The sequence below is a fragment of the Neodiprion pinetum genome, chromosome 2 (assembly GCF_021155775.2).
Source record: "Neodiprion pinetum isolate iyNeoPine1 chromosome 2, iyNeoPine1.2, whole genome shotgun sequence".
Taxonomy (NCBI): domain Eukaryota; kingdom Metazoa; phylum Arthropoda; class Insecta; order Hymenoptera; family Diprionidae; genus Neodiprion; species Neodiprion pinetum.
This window is the reverse complement of record NC_060233.1, coordinates 29176932-29199475: the sequence shown is the minus strand read 5'-3', so window position 1 is coordinate 29199475 and position 22544 is coordinate 29176932. Positions and strand designations below refer to the sequence as shown.

The 22544-nt window shown below is 39.5% G+C and overlaps 1 protein-coding gene across 9 annotated transcripts in view; it reads right to left on the bottom strand.

The window, feature by feature from the left end:
- The window catches only part of LOC124211531 (uncharacterized protein DDB_G0287625), a 183185-nt gene that overhangs the window by 147035 nt on the left and 13606 nt on the right, over positions 1–22544 (bottom strand). The window contains exon 1 of one of the 9 annotated variants that reach the window (XM_069133266.1): positions 22215–22263. The exons of the other annotated variants lie outside the window; for them this stretch is intronic. The gene's annotated coding sequence lies outside the window, so the exon portion shown is untranslated. Of the gene's footprint in view, positions 1–22214; positions 22264–22544 lie in introns of those variants that run through there. 9 annotated transcript variants of the gene reach the window in all.

Genomic DNA, 22544 nt, shown 5'->3' with positions numbered 1-22544 from the left:
CGTTATCTGGTCTTGATTCAGGAAGCAATCTCACCCTCCGCACGCATATTGCTTCCCACCTCATTGCACCCTAATTACCTGTTCCCTCCTGCCGCATAACCGCCAAACCGCCCCCCCCCCCCCCCCCCCCCGCGTTATTACGTAACCGAAAATGTTATTACCTCGGTGAGTTGGGCGACCATGCCTGCAGTGCGCTCCGTACCTACCCCTGCAATTAAAATCTCAAAAATACGTACGTATAAAGGTAGAGGCAAGAAAAGAGGGAGAGGAGAATAAATTTCAGCATCGTAATAATTTCCCATTTGTTTCTCCCATTTTCTTTTCTTTACTTTCTTTTATACGACTTCGGCTCTGTTGAATGGGATTTAGTCATTTTTAACGCCTTCCCGATTTTCCAGAAGAGAAGTTCATTAGAAGAAAAACGATAAAGAAGAGGGAGGAAAAAAGGTGGGTTGTAAAGTTTTTCGCATTGCTTTTGGTAAATTCCTATCAACTCCGGTTACCGAACGGTGGTCTCGTGAAAGTTTTAAGAAAATAAACAATAACAACTCTTGGACAAATTTTTATACACCTTCGTAGAATATAGTTGAATTTCCACATTTTATCAATAGATTCCAAGTTATGTACAGAAATTTTCTTCATTCGTGGAATTCAGGGTGGCATATATACATGTATGTAATTCCGTAACTTGTGACACGAGCAAGCTTCGAAAACTTTCGTTACTGCGGATCTGAGAATTTCGACCCTTGAGAGTGAAAAAATTAATAACTTGTGCGATCTTGGGCGCAATGTTGGACGAGAACTTTCCGTTTCTCTTCACTCGTTAGTTTCTTTTCATTTTTGTCATTTTCAATTTTTTTTTTTTCCACAGCAGCTTGTAAAGTTTGTTTCAACCACGTCGACGGCTGTCTCGAGAGAATTCCTCCGTCGTAGATAGGATGCGAGGTCGGTTCAGAGGTCGACATTTGTTTCTTTAGCAGTCTCCGAGCGAGCAGCCAGCTTCTTAAGCGTTTGGTTAGATCAACTAAATCTCCCGGGCGGCCGAGCTCGCGGCTTTTATATATACGAGGATCAGTTATCGAGCGAATCTATTCTATAATACGGCCGCTGGAATCAATTGATCCAGGGTTAGATCTGCAGTCGCAGACTCACAGCTCGGTCCATCGATGGGTAGGTATAATAAGTGTGAAATTCAATGTCACGCAGATGAGCCGTAGGTATACAAGTAACAGTCCTTGCCTCGTCTCTGTTCTACGCATTGCGATAGGCGAATAATTTCAGGGTCGAAATATGAAAAATTTGTTGCCGATAAAAGGCGAGAGGCAAAACGCTGCAATAATAAACACAGTTTTCAGTATAAAGAGAGGAATCGGTGTAAAAAAAATTGGGCCAGTTAATTTATTATCGTCAATTATTTCACGCCGATCGGCTTGCCGCGCGGCGAAGGCGATAGTTTTTACACCCAGATGCTGATTACCTATCGATTGGCCGACGCGCGATGCAACCTCTTGACATCTTAATGACCCTTTTGAATTTTCCCGCCACGACACTATCGAGACGGTATAATATTACAAGCACCCTTGAAACCTAATTCAGTCGCGTCTTTCCTGCCGTCCCAAGTCTCGAGTTTTAAAGTTAACGACAAGTCTGCAACGACGATCATCTTGTACGTAATCGTTGCAGGTTTCTTTCCATTAATTCTCTGTAAAAGATACGGAACATTCAACGGACAAGGTTTCAACGATATCGATAAAAATCAGCCGAATTTACGTCTCCTTTCGGCCATCTGAATACCCGCCAGCTTTTCGTTCAATGGTTCTACAAAATCGTCGATCACTATTAGTGTCTGATCGTCCGCGCAGTGAGACGTGGTAATTAAGACAGCTATTAAATACAGAGATCCCCGCACAAAACTCACTCTTCTTCTCCTTCTTCTTCTCCTACTCTTTCTTCATTTCGACGTTTTTTGTTGCTTTTTTTTTTCCTTCGCAACCTTGTCCGAGATACGCTCCGTAGATTTCAGCCTCTCCGGTTAACTTCGAGTCATCTTTTAACTCGGTCCGCACCCCCTCGAAACGTCTACCGTCGTCTAGCCTTTCCCTCCGTCTCCTAATTCTCGGAGGTCTAATTATTGCCCGCGGTTAACTACCGTCACTCCGCTCCTGCTAATTCTTTAATATTTTTAGATTTGTGTTTTGCATACAGATAATATACGTCTGCGAGGAAAGTCAACTTTCATTTCGATAAATTATAACCCAAGCTTCACAGCAGCTTGCTATTTATCCCTTTTTTCTCTAACTTACATTTAATTTCATTATTTGTTAAAGAAGAAGAAGAAGAAGAAGAAAAAATTCGGGAATGAATTTACCCTCGCAGTCGTATCGTTAACCCCCGTGGACCCGGGGCGACAGCTAATTGCCCTGCGTTTGTACCTTCGCTAGTCACCGAGTGTGCGAAACTGGTCTCCGTTGTTGAGAAATCGGGTCCCCGATAGCCTCTCGTCGATCGACCTGTGCCTATACTCACGTGAAATATTTAATCGCTACGTCAAAGTCGAGATACGGGTCGACCTGAAAACCCTTTCACACAAAAACTTTCGACTGTCTGCGTATCTGCCCGTCTGTCTGGCTGTCTGTCTGCCCCTTTTTCTTCTATCGAACCATCCTGCTTCAATATTCCAACAGATATCATCAGTGCTGAATTTAGTTCACGTTATATAAATAAATCTTGAACTATATCAAACCTGAATTCTTACGGGTGCCGTAAGAATAATTTATATATACTAGGCCGGTATTTTTTAAAACTTTTCTTCTCCTTCTTACATACCTTTCGAAAAGTTAGTTTTTAGCCTCAAGCGAAGCCTCGTGAAACCGGAACTCGGTAGCGAAATTCTAAAAGGTGACTCTAATCGAAATATCTCGAAAACTATACAAGTTGGGGAGCTGTTTTTGGTTTCATTTTGTAGATAATCAAATTTTCTTCAATAAAGGTCCCGGCTATTACGATGATTCGATGTTCGGTGCAACGATGAGTTATTTCAATGAAAAAATGTGTCCAACTATTACAAACACATTAATATCGCAATTGGTATAAAAATTGCAATAGACAAGTATATAATTACACACACTAAATAGTTACTTGTACAATTGATTGTTCTCTTCGCGTAATCCCAATAAGTATACTTAAACGCTACTGTTGTAATATAATATTCATACTCTTGTACTGTGACTGACTAGCAACTATAATCGAAATGAACTCTGTATCTGCGTATTCAAACGGTAACAAACTTTGCTGTCCATCCTGGGATAGTCTCAATATTTCATTAATCACATCGACAATATTCTTTAATAAGGTTGTTACAAATTAGAAAAATTCAGTCGGCTCTGTTCTGACTCTTTTCGAATTTTATCCAAATAATCAATCGATTTGTGTACACAATTACGGTTAAAAAGTTAGCATTTTTCGAATGGGGGTGAAAGCTTAGAAGGGTCAATATTTCGGGTGGCCGATACAACGAAATTTCAATCATGCGAAAATCAACGTTTCGAACAATTCATCTTTCGTTATTTTATCGGCCACTCGAAATATTGACCGTTCCAATTTTTTTGACTCCCACCCCGTTTCTCAACACGCAGACGGAATTTACAAGCTGGTAAAGAGTGGCGGGTCCGTCTGACCGCGAGGTGTCTTTGACTACTTTGCGCCGTCTGACCCAACTCCCGGCGTTATCACCGACTGCGGTTTGAAATAGGTGTAAGCTCAACGTAGGTGGTCTGCAGTCGCAGCTCGTCGCGAAGCGAGGATTACCGGTGAAGGAAAAAAAGGAAAACAGTCCACAAAGCGAACGAAGCGTTAAGGCTTTGCAGATACTTGGGTAGGTGAAAAAAACATTGATATTTAAAAAAGGTGCTCATTCGAAAGTACCATCCTTTGAGTGCTTACCCTGACAATTTCATAAAGAAATTCGCAGTAATGACGAAGTCGTAGCGTTTTGTAACCGACCGTGTAAGCAACGACTAACGTTTGGTCCGACGAAGGTATCAAAAGAAGAAAGAATGAGGTTGACACGGCAAAAAAAAAAAAAAAAAGATTTAATGGAAGCGCCGACATCTCAGGAAGATCCGTCATATGGCCCAGGAATCAACGATTTCATCTAAGTTTGAAATAAACTCGTTATTTCAGGGTGAACTGTCCTTAAAACTTTAAACGCGTTTTTCTCGAAACGGTATTTTCAAAATCGATACCAGAAATATCTTCGCGACACGTTAAATGATGTGTAATGGTTGTTAAATGAAATTCAATTTTATACACGAAAGAAACTCTTAAACATAACCTTAGTTTCAGCCGTCCCAGGTATATCTAACCCTTTAATAAACAGTTTGAAATCAGGCTTATCGAAGAGCCATCCGGATGTAGCTGTACGAGAAACAATGGCGGCTGACTAGCCACGCGGAGAAAGTCGACTCGTACCCAACTGCATCCCTCCGAATAATTATCAAAGTTTAAAGGAAGAAGGACGGATAACGGGAGCGAGGAGAATTTAGATTTCCCGCAAGTTAATCTCGAGTCTGGAGCTTAACTTTTCACTCCGGTGTCATCCGCGAGCTGTCTGAATCGTAGGTAAGTATAATAAGAGAAGAGGAGATATCAGGCACTGATCTTGTCGCGTGTTTTGACGATAACTTTTATCCCACCACGAGCGGGATGATTAAGAGACCGCCGAATGAAGAACGGGAACTGAGAAGACGAAGAGATTGATGATAATCGATTCGAAACGCGTGATACAAAGTGACGATATCCAAACTACTTAGCAATGGAAAATGAGAGGGTGTAAATGTAGCTGAACAATTCGTATCGGGCTTAAGGATGTAGAAAATTTCGACACGCATCTCAATCCTACTGCAATAAAATTTCACGGCTGATTTCTCTCCGTTAGGATTTACGAATCGTTCTAAATCCGTCATATTTTGTGCCATTTTTCTTATTTTCCTCAGTTTTCCGTCGGGCTCGAGTCCGAGTGCGTCTCAGAGCCGCGTCTTCCGGTAACCATGGCAACCGGGCGGAAGCTACCCAGTCCCGGAATTGCTCGAGGGATAACAGGTTAGCCTCGATCCTTCAGGATTGAGGAGGCTGGCTCGAGCTGTTTCTCTCACTTTTTAACCATTTGTCCGGAGCTCTTGACTCTCGGTTTTAAATCGTGTCAACTTGTTGCCACGAATAAGAGACTCTTGACCGAGTGTCAAACACACGCGGCGCCCCGATTGAGACGAACGGAAATCATTCGGCGTAAAATCGATCCAGCGGTCCGATTGCAGAGTGAAGAAACAGGCAGAGAAACGCAGGGCAAGAATTTGCGGACACTCGACGAAACGGATAATTTGAACTTCAACGACCAGCGTTGCCAACCTATCAAATGAATATTTCTTTAAATGGCGCCAAAACAAATCTTTAAATTTTTCATTTACATCACAGCACGATAATTCTTTAGATGTTTCAATGGAGCCACAACAACTCTTCATATCTATTTCTTATTTTCGGAAGTAATCTATAAATACAGGAATACATGATATATTTCATTTTCATAGAAATATATAATGATAATTACCGAACGAGGTAACACAGACAGATTTATATCCTACAATCTGAAGTGTACGTACAGAGGTATTAGGAACTTGTACTTACACGTATATTATGCTTTTATTTTTAATATTTAAGAGAATCGACTTGTCACGCAAATTTCAGACACAATCTACTTGGTGCACATTTTCTCAGAAAACCTCATAATTGGTTGATTTTTGGTCCGTTGTATCGATTTCACAGACAATTTTCAAAGATTTGGTAATCAGTCTTGAGTATTCGTCTAAGATCTTCAGATTTTTATCAAATTTCCGCCTAAACGACAGTATTTCACTTTAAGAAAACTACATTTTTTTTTTTTTTTTTATTTCAACGGTCTCTAATTTTTTTAGGGTTGACAACATCGGAACTTTTATCTTCGTTTCAGGACGATTACAACCGCGTGAATTCCGTTCTCATTTACGTGCTGTCGGATGATTACTTACAAGTCGACTGCAGGGTCGCGAATTTAAGAGAAAATTGGTTAGAACGCGGTCTAGATACGAGACCCTCCGTGAATCCCGCGGAAGCCCGGTAAAATTATGAGACTTGATGGAAAACAAATTGAACGAAATAACGATATGAAATTCTACAGCGACATGATACATATCCATATGAATTGGGAATGGAATGATGAATTTATTGATGAAATAAAAAATGTCCAAGAGCTGATTGCGATGCGATTTCACTGTTCGGTTTATTGGAAGGAATAAAATCGAAGGCAGCGTCAATTACTTTCATACAAATCGACGTTCGAAACGTATTTTTTCATTTTTTTTTTCCCTTCCTTTCGTTGCATAAATTGTTTTTAATTCTGCAGAGCCGGCGGAACGGCGTCTCTTATACGCTCGACAAGGGAATTTCGAGGGCCGAGATCGCGATATGACGAAGCGGGTACTTTTCGGTTGTGAGACTCGGAAATGGGGGAGATCAGTATGCTGCGGCCCAAACTCGTAAATAATTTACCAGCCAACTTCCCGTTGGCAATAATTATTATAAATCACAAAATTTTTATCTACCGCATCGCATGTACGCGTCTACGCGTGGTGTGTTATCGTGTTTGGAAAAAAAAAAATAAAAAATGTCTTCCAAATAGGTTCGAAATTACCATTGCGTATAAAAATATGCCCGTTTAAATTTGAGCTCTTAATATTAACATTAAGAGGTTGCGCATCGCGGTTTTCTATTTTCCGTAAGAATAACATGGGAAAAATTGTTTTTACTCCTCCTAATTTTTATAACTAGGTAACGTACGTAATGCGACGTACAGAAAACTTACGGATATTTTGATGGGAAATTGAACACTCTATAAAAATGTCGCAAGAATAGCAAAAACCATTTTTCCCATGCATTATTCTTGCGGAAAATAGAAAAGTGCGACGATTAACCTTTAAATGTTAATATTAAGAGCTCAAATTTTAACGAGCGTATTTTTATACCTATTTTTATATAGAACTTTTGAACCTATTTGGAAGAGAAAAAATGATTATTTTTTGTTGGAAACAACCTAATGTGTATACCTACATGCATACATAAATACATGTCTAAAGTGAGTCAAGATTTTCAAGGCGAACCTCGTGTTTATAACTGCATCGTTTAACACTGGCGAAACCACCGAGGCTTCTTGCCCAGGATGAAGGTCGTCTTCATCGATCTTCCGGAATCTCTTTCTCTCTCTTCCTCTCTCTCTCTCTCTCTCTCTCTCTCTCTCACACGAATTCCCAGAGATCAGATTTCATGGTTCCCTTCCTGTGACAGAGCCTTCGAATCTCAATTTGCTTTACGATATGGCGATCGGAGCAAATTTTAAATAAATACACTATCAACCAGACGCCGTGTTCGTGCCTGGAACGGGCTCTCGTGGATATAGATTTTTATTTCTTTTTTTTCTTTCTCGTTATTTCCGTTCCCTCAAAAACATCATAGCCAAGAGGAAATTGAACAACTGGAAAATTTTACTTGCTAATTTTCCACAAAGTTGAATTAGAATTTTATGTATACATGAGAAATGAAACGGTCGATGAAAAAGTACATGATATCCTGTGAAGAAATAGGTCGACATATATGTACATGGACATATCGAACATTCGAACATACACAGGTATATAAATATCTGTAGAAGCTGTGTCGCGTAGCATAAAAGAATTTTCGGAGTGCGCGCGAGGGTGAAAGAAAAAATGAGAAAAATGGAGGGAAAAAAATACCTCCAATAATTTGCATCTCATTCGAAGACGCGAATTTCGGTGAAAAAGAAGAGAGAAAAACACACGCACACACGCGCGCGCGATAAATAAAACGAGAAAGAAAAATAAAATGGACGGGAAAATAAAAGTGAAAAAGAACGAAAAAGAATAAAGAAAAAAAAAACTTCAGGGCGAAGAGACGGAAAGGATGAAGAAGAAAGGAAAAGTGCGAGAAGGAGAAAACGATATGAAATAAAAGAGAGCTGTGGGATAAAACCGACTTCATCAGTACAAAAGCTGTTTATACCAGAGGAAAAAAGGTATAAAAAAAAAAAAAATTCCACCCCGATCTCTGAGCTTTCCGAACCGCTGCCATTCATCATCTCGGATTGATTTCGGCGAATTTTTCACGTACTTGAATAATTACCCGAGGGGTTGTTATTGACCTTGTATTTCGAATCGTGTTCAAGTCGTTGCGAATTATAAATTCGAGAACGAAGAGGAGGTGAAAAAAGTAAACGTGGATTGAAAACAGAGGGATTCTTTCTAGCGTCATTTCAATTTGGTAGTAACAAAGTGTCTGATTACGATGGCTTCAAGTTCGGAATCGGTCAGGCGAAAAGCCTTTTGGACTTTCGAAGACTTAGCAGATACTCGCTGGAACGTTACATTTATCGAATCGTCACGACTCGATCTCTCTGATCCAATTTCTGCTGATTTTCACTCCCTTTCCCCGTTTTTCTTCTCCGATTTTTTCCTTATCTTTTCTAATCCCGACTTTCTCACTTGTCTCGCGAAGAGTTGTTCATGTATCGGAAGATTTATCGATGCCGGCTACCCGGATCAGAGTCTAATTCCGTCTGGGAGCTATAAATAACAAATCAGAATCTTAATCGGACATTTCTAGATCCGCCGGCGCCATTTCACCCTGGCGTTTCTCACCCCCGCATAAACAAAATACTTTTCTCCCATGCAATTGCTGCAAGGAAAAACAGCGAGGTCGTTATATATTTCCAAACTCTACGTATATGTGTAACGATTTGACAAAATTCTCATCCGAGATTAATGTGCTGGATCAATTTATTCGGAGTACATTTCACTTATTACTGATTGCGAGCTAACGAATTGTCTTGAATTCAATTTACGCGGTGATCGCGAAGAAATTGAAATTTTTCATCAATTTTCAGCGTGATTCGTATAATACAGATTACCTACCGTCCCGGGATTAGAACGAGTATTCTCAAGGTGTGTGAAAGGATCAATGAACTCGGATGGCTGGTGCAAGAGAGAGAGAGAGAGAGAGAGAGAGAGAGAGAGAGAGAGAGAGAGAGAGAGAGAGAGAGAGAGAGAGAGAGAGAGAGAGAGAGAGAGAGAGAGAGAGAGAGAGAGAGAGAGAGAGAGAGAGAGAGAGAGAGAGAGAGAGAGAGAGAGAGAGAGAGAGAGAGAGAGAGCTTTTAACTTATAGATGCCGGTAGGTATGTAAGCCTCGATATAAAGCCTGCTGTAAACGCGGCAAGTTTCTATTTGTTGCTTAACATTTATCCCGGTGTATTCGACGGTTGAAATTGTCTTAGTTTGATGAATTAGATGTCTACAGAATATTTTAATCATACAGATTATAGGAGAAAGATGGCTTGTACTTAAAAAGTCGGAGCGGGATTTAAATTCCGAATTTCAAGAGTTCCGAAAGCGACTGATTCCGAATTTTTTGGTGGCGAAACTTAAAGTGGAGAAATGAAAATTTGACGAAACATCAAAGTTTCGAAAGGACAAAATCCAGAGAGGGGATAACTCCGATAGGTCAAAAATTCCGAAAATGCGAGTAAGTGAAAATTTAAAAATCTGAAACATCAAAATTCCGAATGACCCAAGATTTTCAGTCCTGTGAATTTTTGGCTTGATAAAATTTCACCACTTTGATCTTTCTTGGTTTCAGATTTTCGATATTTTTACGTTCGTCATTCCGATGGTTCTGATCTTCGGTTTTTCTGATTTTTCACACCCACTCGTTGAGTAAACTACGCTGTGTTGGTGTGTTTTAATTTTCGGAATTTTACTCTATCGTGAATTCAATTTTCGGAATCCTGCACTTCGGAACATTGAGCCGTCGGGTTTCCAGTCATTCCAAACTTTGCAGTTTCGTAAAAGTAGTATTTCGTTATATCTTTCAAACAATTTGAAATTAGGCGTTTTCGGAACTTCAACCCCGCCCCCAAAACGTCTGTATTGCCTTCTATCGCAGAGAGAAAATGACAGAATCTAATACTGATGCTGTTCAGTCATGTTTCGTTTAAAGATGGAGGAAGGCAAATGGAAAGAAAACAAGTGGACAACGTGCGATACGACGGAATTGTGCCGAACCAGGCCTCCTGGCGTAATTAAGAGAATCCCGCGGACTCTCGAGATGAATAAAATTGCCTGCGGATCAAAGATCTGGCAATTCCCGCAGAGCGTGTCTACGGATATAACGGACGTAATTTATTCCCAAGAAATTAGAAATCAGCCTCGGAGTCACTGCTCATCGGAACCGTGAAACGCGGATAGACGAGCGTAGACAATACGCTTCCAATTTCAACAACTTGAGAGCCGGCGAAGCTTAGTTGAATCCAATTTTACGCCAAACGAATGAAATCAGGTAAAAACAAAAATATACGTATATGTACGTATATTGCATGCGCATTGCCTCAAATCGGATAATTCTTTATTCTTTTCTGGTTTTTAGGATATTTTGCGTATCACGAGACATGATGTCGAATTTTTCATAACGTTAATGAAAAATTGTTATTTCACAAGTTCGGGGTGTTTAAAATGAATATTTTCAATGATTCATTTCAAATCCGATCACCATTTTTAGTTAAAAAATATAAAAAACATCCGCAGAACTTGAAACGATAGCCAATCGTCGCTTCAAAATTATCTTACAATTTTTATAAAATTTTTGTACAAGATTGCCCGTAAGTTTTCCCGTCGTCGATTTACAGATTTTTCAAGTATTCCACAGTTTTTCGATTTCCCAAATAGCAAAAATAACCTGATTTATTTCGGTAAAATTGGGACGAAAATTAAAGATGAGGATATAATCGAGATGAACACGTGATTAAAAAAAAGATTTCTCAAACCTAACAACAAGACACTTTGGGATTCAAGAAACTTTTCAGCCCGGGTATTTTAGTAACAAATTTACTAATGATTTCAATTATTTAGCCCGAATGATTCAGCTTGATCGATATCCCAGTTATAGCTACTGAATGCAAAAACCCGAATCTTTAATTACGTCACGATTTCAGAATTCTTACCTAGGCAATTCTTATCACAAAATATGTGATTCGTGATTTCATCCCTTGGCTCGTTCTCAGTTTATAATTTTTCGAGGAAAAACCGCGGGCATTTCCTTAACAATGGGGCGAACCTCTCTTCAGTTTTTCGCCTCCGCCCGATCAGCTGTGAAACCGAGTCACAAGGGGCGAGAATTTTTTGGTTTTTCGATAAAAATCCAATCCTGGTGAAAAAGTCCGGGGATCGGGTCGGCGAAACGCGTGCTAAGCATCCTCGAACCTCGAGGAGCGGCACTTCTTTTCTTCATCAGGGCCTTCCGGGCCAGTGAAAACGAGTCTTTGAACGGCTCCGAAGCGCTCCTCATCCCCCGCAACACGGGATATAAATCCCAACCCATTTCTGAGAATTAATTAATTAAAACTTAAAACCTGCTTCGTCAACTCGACGGAAACCGCGCTCCGATAGTTGCGACTGCGTTGAAGATATTTCGCTAGTTTTATCGGTGCGGGAAGGATTGTCGCGATTTATAGAAAAATTTCACAGTTTCAATGACTCGGTCATTTTTCAATCGGTCGTCGACTTTGCTCGGTCCGTAATCATCGATTTCAAATTATGTACATTGTGCAAAGATCTGATCAGACATAAGGATTTTCGTGAGACGAAATTGAATCGATACGAAAAAGATATTGTTTTATTTTCTCTGGTTAATAAATATTTCCTTTTGCTGCCATGGATATAATCGATATCGGTGCACTGTGGTAAGATTAAATATTCAACGATGATACCATGATTAAAATAAAGTGCATCACCGAATTTGCAGAAACAAGTATTCCGAATATAATAGAGCCGTCGTGGTGTTAAATCGAATGAATCCTCAAGATTTTTCAACAATTTCGAAGGGATTTTATCTCATTTTCATTTTTAACCATAACCGAAGAATACGTTAGTGCATAAAAAATGATAATAATTACTCTCGTATCTCCGGCCTGAAAATCTAATACGTATAACACAGCTTTATGAAATAAATACTCTTTTTTGTTGCTCTGATTTTTTCTGTGAATTCTGGTGTTTGAGTACGTAAAACTTACGAATATAATTATGATTATATTAGATTGGCTCTGGTTTTTATGTTATTGTAGTATTGTATTCGAGATGACTCATTGTTTATAGGCGAATTTCTCGTGAACGGTTGAAGTTAGGAAAATTCTATATCAGTAGTTTTTTATAGAGCGTGAAATTTCCTATAAGAATCTGTTAATACAGATAGTTTATTAGATGTACGTTTAGATGGTTTATACGTCAGATGTTTATGAGAAAAAAAAATTCAAAAATTTTCCTACATTTTTTTACGTGTTATTTAAATGGAAAATAGTAAAAAACCAATATTAAGAGCTCGTATTTGGCTGAGATATTCTATTTAAGATGCTCGACAGAAATTTTGGTGCGTGTTTGAGGGAAATTTTTTAATTTTCTAACACCCCAATACACCCCCTTTCGAAGAAACTTGTCGTGCCCTCTTTTTCATGGCGAGAACAACAAAGTATTATATTTCTTATATTTTTTATACTACTGTCCGAATAAAGTAAGTAGAAATAAAGTTATTGTTAGTATTTTTTTGATAAACTTTAGATATTAAAAAAAAGAAATCGAATTTTTCACCTAACATTGCTTTTTTGAGACACATATGAAAATGTCGATAAAATAAATAACTAGAGCCAATTTCGAAAGACTACGCATCCTCCTAAGGTCGTTGACATCGAATCTTTCTAAGTAGACGACTCAAATATCAAGAGCAACAAAACCGCCGTTGACCAGTGTAATGTATCAAAACTATTAATCCAACAATCACGCGTCAATAACGTGAATTCAATACTTTATCTCACTAAAAAAAAAAACATAATACACACATTGAACAAACAGATAAACAGTGTCCAAACGTTACAACGATAAATAATATAAAAACATTCCGATTTTATAATCCAATTTTAAATTCAACGACCGCAGCTTTTCCGACGAAAGTAGACTCGCCCTAATTATAATACCTATAGGTACAAGACTCGTCGGGTGTGTCACCGCATATTATCCGGAACGAACAAGAGAAGTGCAAATGAGAAAGAAGTATCAAGAATCAAGTCCCGGCGCTGTTCTCGAGTGCACGAAACCCACGAACCCCAAAGATCATGGTCTATCATTGGCTGGTCTTGCGATATTCGAGGGTGTCGAGGAAAGGGAGGCGGGGGCAGGGGGGCGGCAGGAGCTAAAGAAGGAAGAAGATACTCGCGTGTATACGCCTACGCACGCACATCCGCGATACTCGTGTCAGTATTGCACGCATAAGGGGGGGTGGGGGTGTGGAGGGCGCGTGACAAGCCGGGGAACACTCTCGAGGTGGAAGGGCCGGCGTCCTCCCACATCACCGTCTCGTTACTCAAATACCTCCCCCACCTCTCAGCGCACCCCCTTGCAGCATTCATCCTCCCCTACCACAGCCCTTAAGGCTTCGCGCTAAGGACGGAATTACTCGTTAGGTTACCGATGTTTTTGACTGCTTTTCTTCAACCCCTCTTCCCTATTCAACGCACCTACCTGTACATGGGTGGGCGTGTACAGAGAGAGAGAGAGAGAGTTTTTTGGTTGCCTGAAACACTCGCAACTCGTGTTCACTTATTGCATATTAATCACATATAATATATATATATATATTATATATATATATATATATAACTTGCAAACTTGACTATACCTATATTATACTTTATAAAGCAATTTTAAAGTTTCGAAATACTGATTTAAACAGAAAAATGTTACGTCACTTTATTGCGCATAATATTTACTTTTGTGCGGTGCGTTCAATTTTTTTTTTTTTTTTTCTGCTCCTCCATCTTCACAGCAGACTGCTTAATTTTTATTAATTCCGGAATCTCGAGCAATTGACAAAAACCTTACAACGGGAGACAAATTTCAGTGAAATAGGGTACCTCAGACGACTTACCGCGACGTTTTGCAATTTAAATAGCACGTGAAACGTCGCGCTGTTTTTTTCCCGCTTCAATCTCGCGTAACTTTAAGTGAGAAAAGAACCGTGAAGATATTTGAAAGTCGGAGCATTCGAAAAGTTCCAGATTTTACCTTGAAAATATAACCATTTTCATTCGTTGTATTTTCTCCCCCCTTGCTTCTTGCGTCAAAGTATTTTTACTCCCTTATCGTATATACTATAAGTATATAACATACGTAACTTTGTTGGGTGAATAATTCTTTCGGTAAGAAGAATTAAAACTTGCGGGGTAAGAACGGAAAAACTTGAAGATTCGAGTTTGCTCGCAATATCTTTGGATCAGCCTTCGTGATTTTTCGTCTCACACGTCGAAGATTAATAAAAAAAAAAAAACGAGGCAGATCGGATATTGAAAAATATTTTCACGACCAAGTTTGTCCGGTTGAAAGTTTGCAGTTAACGCTATCGAAGTTCAGCTAGACGTGCAGGCTGTTATATCCAACGCTAATTACCCCGTAGCTTAACGTACATAAATTATAAATTCACAGCATCAGTGGTACTGCGGTAGGTCGAGCGTAACTATAATCTAGACTCTAGACTCCAGACTTCCAGAGGCAGGTATACCAACCTGCCTTCGGTTAAATTAATGAATACAGTATACGAAAATGGAAAATAAAAATTACGGAGAAATGTTATTTCATTTTTACTTTCATTTCTAGCCTTCCAAATAAATCTCGTTGCGTTTATATACAATTGGTTCTAGTCACGTATATTTTTTGGAGTCTTACTATCGTCCAGTTTGAAAAACATGAACGACAATGTGACGATACGAAAAAACGAAATAACAAATTTTTTTATCACGTTCTTCCGCATTTAAGCATCGCTGGGACGATGACTAGCGATTTTTTCGTTCTGCCAACAAACGACGAAAACTTATAACCCGCAAACCGCAGCGCGGTATAATCGAGTGACCATGACGAAGGTAGAAACGGGTGTTAAAAACGAGATCAGGGGTGGAGAAAATCTGACGAAAGGGTGATAATTAACGTCAAATAACGAGAATTGATTCACGATCAATACCCGTCATTGCAGAGCCGCAGCCTCCGTCAGTTGTTGTCTTTCTCACATATTTGACGATGGTCTAGCCGTAATTTATAAGTACACCATACCATACGCGTGCAGGAATGAATATACCGCACATATACACCGGGGACCAGAACCAAATTCGCGAATCTGCCGCCCATCAAATCCGGCTCGCTGCGCGCGCAGACGCGGTTTTCCCATTGCGTTGAGTATCCCGGTATGTACGCATGCATGTACGCATGTATGGGTGCATGTACATAGTCACGTACACGCGCGACAAGGCAGGTAGTTACGGTTAAAACGTATACAAACGCAAAACTTTGTGTACAGAGCGACGCAATTATGAGGCGAGCCTTAACTGAATTTCACCCCGTGAGAGCACGCCGAGCGTGAAATGTTGGTTTTTGCTTTTTTTTTTTTTTTTTTTGTTTTTTTTTTTTAATAAAAATGACCAAATACGCGTCGATTGACGTGCGAAAACCGTGGGACGAAATTTCAGGACATCCGCGAGAGAGTGGCGGTCGCACAACACCCGCTAAAATACGTTTCGACGCGTTGTCACGCGAATGCAGTGATGTCAAGGTAACCGAAATCGCCCCGACCGCGGTTACTTTTTAACGAAATTTACGAGTACGCGAAGAGTCGCCTTTTCCTCCACCAAAAAAAATTCACTCATTTTCCCCACACGCTTCCTTCCCAATTCTCTGAATATATTCCAGGAATGAACGTAATAATAACGCGCGTTTATAGCTGTGCGTATACGTACGTATATCACTGCGGACGTCGATCGTGTTCGACGATTTTTCTTGACAGTTAGGCCGAGGGTTCCGGACTACCGAGTGTAGAAGTGGGTAATAATTGAGGGGCTCGATTTATGTACAACCGTGAAATTCTGAACACACCGAATACATGAATTGCTTACTGAACAAGGATTCGTTCGGATTTTGTATTTTGATTTGATATTTTGCAGATAGGGTCGCTGGTGAATGAAGGAATAAAAAATAAGTAAATAAAAAAGAAGAAATCAATGCACGCTATACTGATAAAAAAAAATCGTCTATCTTTAAAAGAAATTATGCTTCTCGGAATAAAAAAGGTGCTTTCAAAGTGGAATTACATACGTTACATATCGTTACTCGTAATAATTACAAAATAAATTTGCTCAAGTTGAAAATTAATTGAACGACATGATTTTATAGCGGTTGAAATGCCTTAGAAAAATAAACCGACAATATTTCGCGATAAGTCTCAGTAATTTCTCTGTTATTCTCGAAAAAAAATGAATTTTTACATGATCTCAACTTTAACCTACGAATAACTTTTGAACGAGTTTAGTTATCAAAAAATTATAAGAGACCTTTTTTGTAGAGCATCAGGTTTCGTACAACAATATGTGTCGGAAAAATTTATCTATACAGCCTTGTTACCGACACTGAGCTACAAAATTCAGAAATAACTAAACTTATTTTCTCGTGTTAATTAAATAAATGGAAAACGGAAAATTGAGTTTAGGAACCACTAAATATTAACATCAAGAGCTCAAATTATAAAAGGATTCTTATTTTCTCTTCCTGCAACTATTAACCATGTGACCTTGAAAAAAGTAAAAATAATCAATTTTCTTTGGACCAGTCCAACATGCCCCAGATAAAAAACCGAGTACACCCGTTATTTTCAGTCACCTACGCATGTCTTCGTAGCGCAGCAACGTGGCGTTAAATTCCTCGTCACTCTGGTAGAAAGATTTGGAATTGAAACGGACAAGCTTATACCAGCGGTGGCATCGGAGAACGGAGTGACAGCTCGCAGCGGAGCAAGGCACCATTATCTACTACCTTAACGCTCGAGTGTATCGAGTAGCTGTCACTGTCTATACAAATCGAACTTTTATGCCCGAAAAAATCCCGCGGCACGTCAGGTTTCCCAAACCGTTTTCGATAGCTGCAAGAATCGGCTAGAATGAATAGGAGAACGAGACGATGAAGAGGAGAGGGCGAATGTCGTTTCAAGATTTTCGACTCGGTGTTGGCGGGTACGGGGTTCGCCTTCCAAAAACCGGTGCCGAAGAGATCGAAGAAGGGAAACGTGAGCCAGAAAAAGAGAAACGATTACCCTCTGTCTACACCGCCGGCTGCGGCTTGTAATTGGCCAGAATGGTTCTTCGAATCGATCCTAGCTACAAGTTGCACCCCTGTAAGCCCAGGAGGTCTGGCTGGGGCTTCGCTTTGGGTTACAATTTGGTCGGCTTAGTTTCTCCCCCGCCAATATATATATACGATATATATACGAGTGTATACGATATATGTACATATACCCGTACCCAATACCCATACATGTGCAATTGTACGTACATGCACAGGAAAATTTCCAGAGAGTGTCCGGCTCGTTGAATAGATATTTTCTCCCTCTTCCTCGGATCCTGCATCTATCTGCAGATTTACTTTTAACGATTATTTAACCCTTTGATTTACGCCGAAAAGCTCAGCGTCCCATCTTTATTCCAGTTTTTTATTCATTCAACTAATTTTCTGGTACTAACCGCCGAGTTTTTTCGTTCCACATGATCTCTGATATAATTCTAAGTGTAAAAAGATTAGAAAATTTATTTATTCATTCGTTTATTGCAAAAATAGCAGTTGTAAACAAAGGGTTGAAATTCCTACTTTTTCACGAAAAAAAAACGATTTCTGCTAATCTATCGTGAAAATTCGAACGCCAATTTTTGCACAAACTTATTAGACACCGAAAAATTATTTTTCTTGTCGATTTTGTCTGTCCAGTATATTGGAATACTCGAATTGCGAGTTCAGATTCGTAATCGGTGATCCCAAAAGCCCATGTGTGGAAAATTTCAAGTGAATAATTTATGCACAAAAGGGTTTAATAATCATCGATATTCATCGTTTCTGGCCTTTTCCCTTTTCATATGTACAATGCAAACATGTTTCCGAATAACAAGATTTTATCTTCAAGAGAATAATAATTCTATATTGCAATTAAATACGAAGTAAAAATGTAACCTCCTGAAAACGGTGTTTCCATTTGTTTGCCCGTTTCTTCTCTTCTTTCCGAGCGAGAAGGAGCGCGTATCGAAAAATCCAGCAACGTACCGTCACTTTTTACAATATAAAAAATAAAATAAATAAAAAAGACTCCACAGCTCCTGTTCCTCTCTTACTTTTTTCGTCCTCTCGTGTATACGTATAGCGGAGCAGAGTTAAACGGCGGGTAAAATGAGGACCTGGGCTGAATTGAGACACTCTGTACGTTGGGTACAGAAGCGGGACGTGCCGCTTCTTAGCAGCTACGTGTAGTTGATCAATTATTTATACAGTTTTATCCACGTCGAGGAAAATACCGATTCACCTGGGCCTTCGAGGCGAGGGAAGCACGACGGCGGTGGAGGCGCCACCAGGTGCCTCGGTTATTCCTTCTTTCTTCGTCTCCTCCTTCCTCCTTCCTCCTTTCCCTTTATTCTTCATCCTCCTAAGTAAGGAAACGTGCTCGGCTCAAGACTACGTGCATCTTCCGATATTCCTATTCAATCGAAACGGCCAATTCTTCCTCACCCGAATCGACAAGATAAAATCTATCAACACCGAAGCGTCTGCACTTCAGGTTTATTCTCCTTTTACCTCGATTTTAAAAAATCTCGTTCCGTGCTTTACAGGGTAAACTATTTCTATACCTAATTTAAAGTTAAATTTTGACTTTGCGCCGTTCTGCGTGAATCACGGTAAATCGGATGAAAAAATATCGGTAGACGTATTACGTACGAAGTTGAGATATGCGGACGAACACGAAGGAGAAAACGACTACTGTAGCAATAATAATAACGCGAGAAGGAGAGAATGGAAAGAGATAGAAAAAAAAAGATACACCACGTAAACCGACCCTCGGTATCAAGTTTTTGTTTCCACAGATACAGACCCAGAGCCCTCGTTATCCGCTAGGTAGTTGTACAAATTAAAGCGAATTCCTCTCGACTCCGACCCTCGTGATAAAGTCTTTCAATCGATTTCTCCGTCCCTTTTCTATCGCAGAAGGCTCGTTGATACCTAGATTTGTTTTTTTTTTTTTGTTTTTTCCACTCCTTTCCATTTCACGCTATCAAAATAAGCGGGGAAAAAATTTCAACGACACATTTCCAACCGTAATTGGTTTCTTCGCGCACATAGACGTATGCCGACTACTACAGTCGGTGTGAGTTGAGAATTTCAAGTGCCTGTTACAGGTGTACGGTACGTAAACCACCGTTCATAGGTACAGTCGTTAATTATAGCCAAAAAGATTAATCTACAAGCCTCTGTGGTGGGCCAAAGCTAGTCGAGAGAAAATTAATTATTACTGGAACAGAAAGTGAATAGTGAAGTGAGTAGTTACGTACCCGTCGACGTAATAGAATCGAGTTTATAACCCGAGTCTCTGTCGGGAAATCCGTACCCGTGTATAACGTTAGTCCAGTAATAATATCCGCGCAGACACGAAGCTTGAGTTTTAATATCGTTTGTCAATCAATGAGAAGGTTCGTTACCCCCAAATTCACTCGTCCGACTTACTCCGAACCCAATAATTCTTCAGCGGTGGTAACGATCGGCTGTAATATCGTCACGCCGATTGAACTGCACTCGCCTTTCACAGAAAATTAGCAGTCCGATCTTACGTACCTGCAACAATTCCTGGTCAACTTTCGACCGATCGAGACGTTAAAAGTAAATAATATCACTGTACCCAGCTGACGTGATATTCCCAATTTAAGGTTAAAAAAATCCGTTTCACCATTGGAAGAAAAATAATGCCTTCCGTTCGTTTTCACGTTTATATTTCTTTGCAGCCTCTCGGCAAATTTCTTTGCCTTGTATTAGATCAAGTTTATTTTACTTTTTATTTTCGAAAAAATGACGAAGTAAAAAATCCACCCCACCTCCGTAAAAGTAAGCTCTGCTTTTCTTCGATTTTCACGGAACGTAAGTATACGAATATTTGAGTCAATCAACGTTGGGGTCTTTTTTTTTTGGAGAATTTAATGCCCTACAAGAATATGCCTTGAAAACTTTTTCATCTCAAACGGTTCAAAAGTCGGGCATTTTTGACGAAAGAAAAATTTTTTGCGTGTTATTTAAATGAGAAATTTCAAATGGCCAGCGACACCTTTTAAAATTAAGCTAAAAATTTTTCCAAACGGGAGAATTTTTTTTTCAGTAAATAGGTCCTTTTAAGATCATAGATTCGATAGGTTAGTTTTCTTGGCTCACCCTAATATATATATATATATATATATGTATGTATACAGAGTACAGATTAAACAAGTTGACTGATTAAAGTGAAATAAAGTCGGGAAAGCAATTCTCTCGCGTATTCGCGAATTGCTGTACGCAGTAGACGTTCGGATGAAAAAGAAAGAGAAAAGAATGAAATAAGAAAGAAACGTCATCGCTCACATTCGATTTTGAAAGGTGTTTACTTTCAGCAGAGGTATTTTCCTCCACATCCACCTGATCCCCTCCCCTTCATATCTCTCTCTCTCTCTCTCTCTCTCTCTCTCTCTCTCTCTCTCTCTCTCTCTCTCTCTCCGTTCTCAATTACCCCTGGTTCTGGTCTCAGGGATCGAGTGACGCCAATACATCACTCTCGACATTCTAAATATGATTTTGAAGCATACGTCGCAGCCGAGACTCGACGTCTAGCCGAGGGATACAGCAGCCAAGCCCTGATGCGGAGTGTCGTCGTACGGGGTTGAAGATGGTGGATGCCACCAGGTACCTACCCGTATACCCATGTTTACATACCCACGTAGCCGACATGACGCACGTATATGCGCGTTAGGTGTGGACGAAATTGCGGGTTGAATTCTGCAGGCCTCGGGGTCGGTTATTTCAAGGCGTTTCTACGGGGTAAACATCCCCGTATATACACATTGCCGTGTACACAGAGGCTAGGTACGTAATGTTACATACGCCAGGGGTTTCACCAATTTTTCCACATTCTATTCGTTTTCCATAACGTTCGCTTTTTTTACGATAGCAAATTATTACGATACAAGTTATACATTTCCTCGTTATTTCCGACGCGTCCGTGTTATTTTAATCAATTTGCAATGTTTATCACGATCGTCGAATAACGTTATAACGAAATATAGTGATAATAATAATAATAATAAAAAGGAGAAGAAGCCAAATTAGATTCGACGATAGTTTTACCTTCAAGCTTTGGATCGATACTCAATGAGAGTTCGGCTGTAGTAGAAGCGAAGCGTTTGTTTCTTATCGCATTTCAGTTTCTTCCTCAACCTTTTCTCTAGTTCTGTTCTTTATTTTTTTTTTTTTTTTTATTTTTTTCTTTTATTCGTCTTTTTCCCTGTTAGTTTTCTTACCTTCGCTTCGTTATTCGACTTCTTTAACTTTTTTCACATTACGCTTTGTTTTAATTAACGGTGCAGGTTCTTTTTAGTTGATTTTCCTAGAGCTCAAGATCCGTCGAATCAAAGTATCGAGCCGCGGTGGCAATTCGAGGCGACGAGTCATTGCGCTATGATTGTAAACACTGGATTCAAACGAGCAACGCACTGTAACATTTCAACCGTGCGGTATAGGAATAAAAAAAAAAAAAAAAAAATCAAGTTCAACTGTCGAAATATAACAGCTGCTATTATTAATTATAGTCCAACGGAAATTGTATCATCGGTACTTTTATCTATCTGCGGTTCGTCAGACAGACAGTGACGAAAATCCATACTGTGTTAAGCATGTGAAACGAACATCTTCAACGTTAGATTAGAAGAAACACGGTTCAGTTTTACACTATTTTTTTAACAACTGAATGCCGTTGTAATTTCTAATCTCCTGAGTGTGTCCATTTGCAGTAAAATCAATTTTTGAAAATCAAGAAACTATTACTAGTCTTGCGTACATATAACAGGCGACCATGTAAATCTTTCGAAACATTTCGATCTAGTACAGAACCATCTTCTGCAATAACCGTCCAATTAAAATTTCATTATAAAAATATGATTAATTTTAGGTTAATTTCCATGCAAGTATAACGTGAACATCGTTTACCTGTCCGCTGATTCAGCTGACTCCGTATTGAGACAGTGGTGGTATTCCAATGAACGAAAGTGCAGAAAAATTATTGCAGAATCTCATAGAAATTACAGTTCGTACACAAGTTGTGATCGATGAAGCGAAAAAATAAAAAAAAATAAAAATTATTCGAATTGTGAAAAAAGAAAAAAATAACAGCAACAAAAACACGTTTCTGAAACTGAAATTTGGCGTGCAATCGCTCCCGTTTTTACGCCGTTCACTTACACGCGAACTGCGCAGCAGTCTGAATTAAAATCGATTTGGCGTTTGCTTAAACGACGATTAAGCCAGGATCGAAAGCGC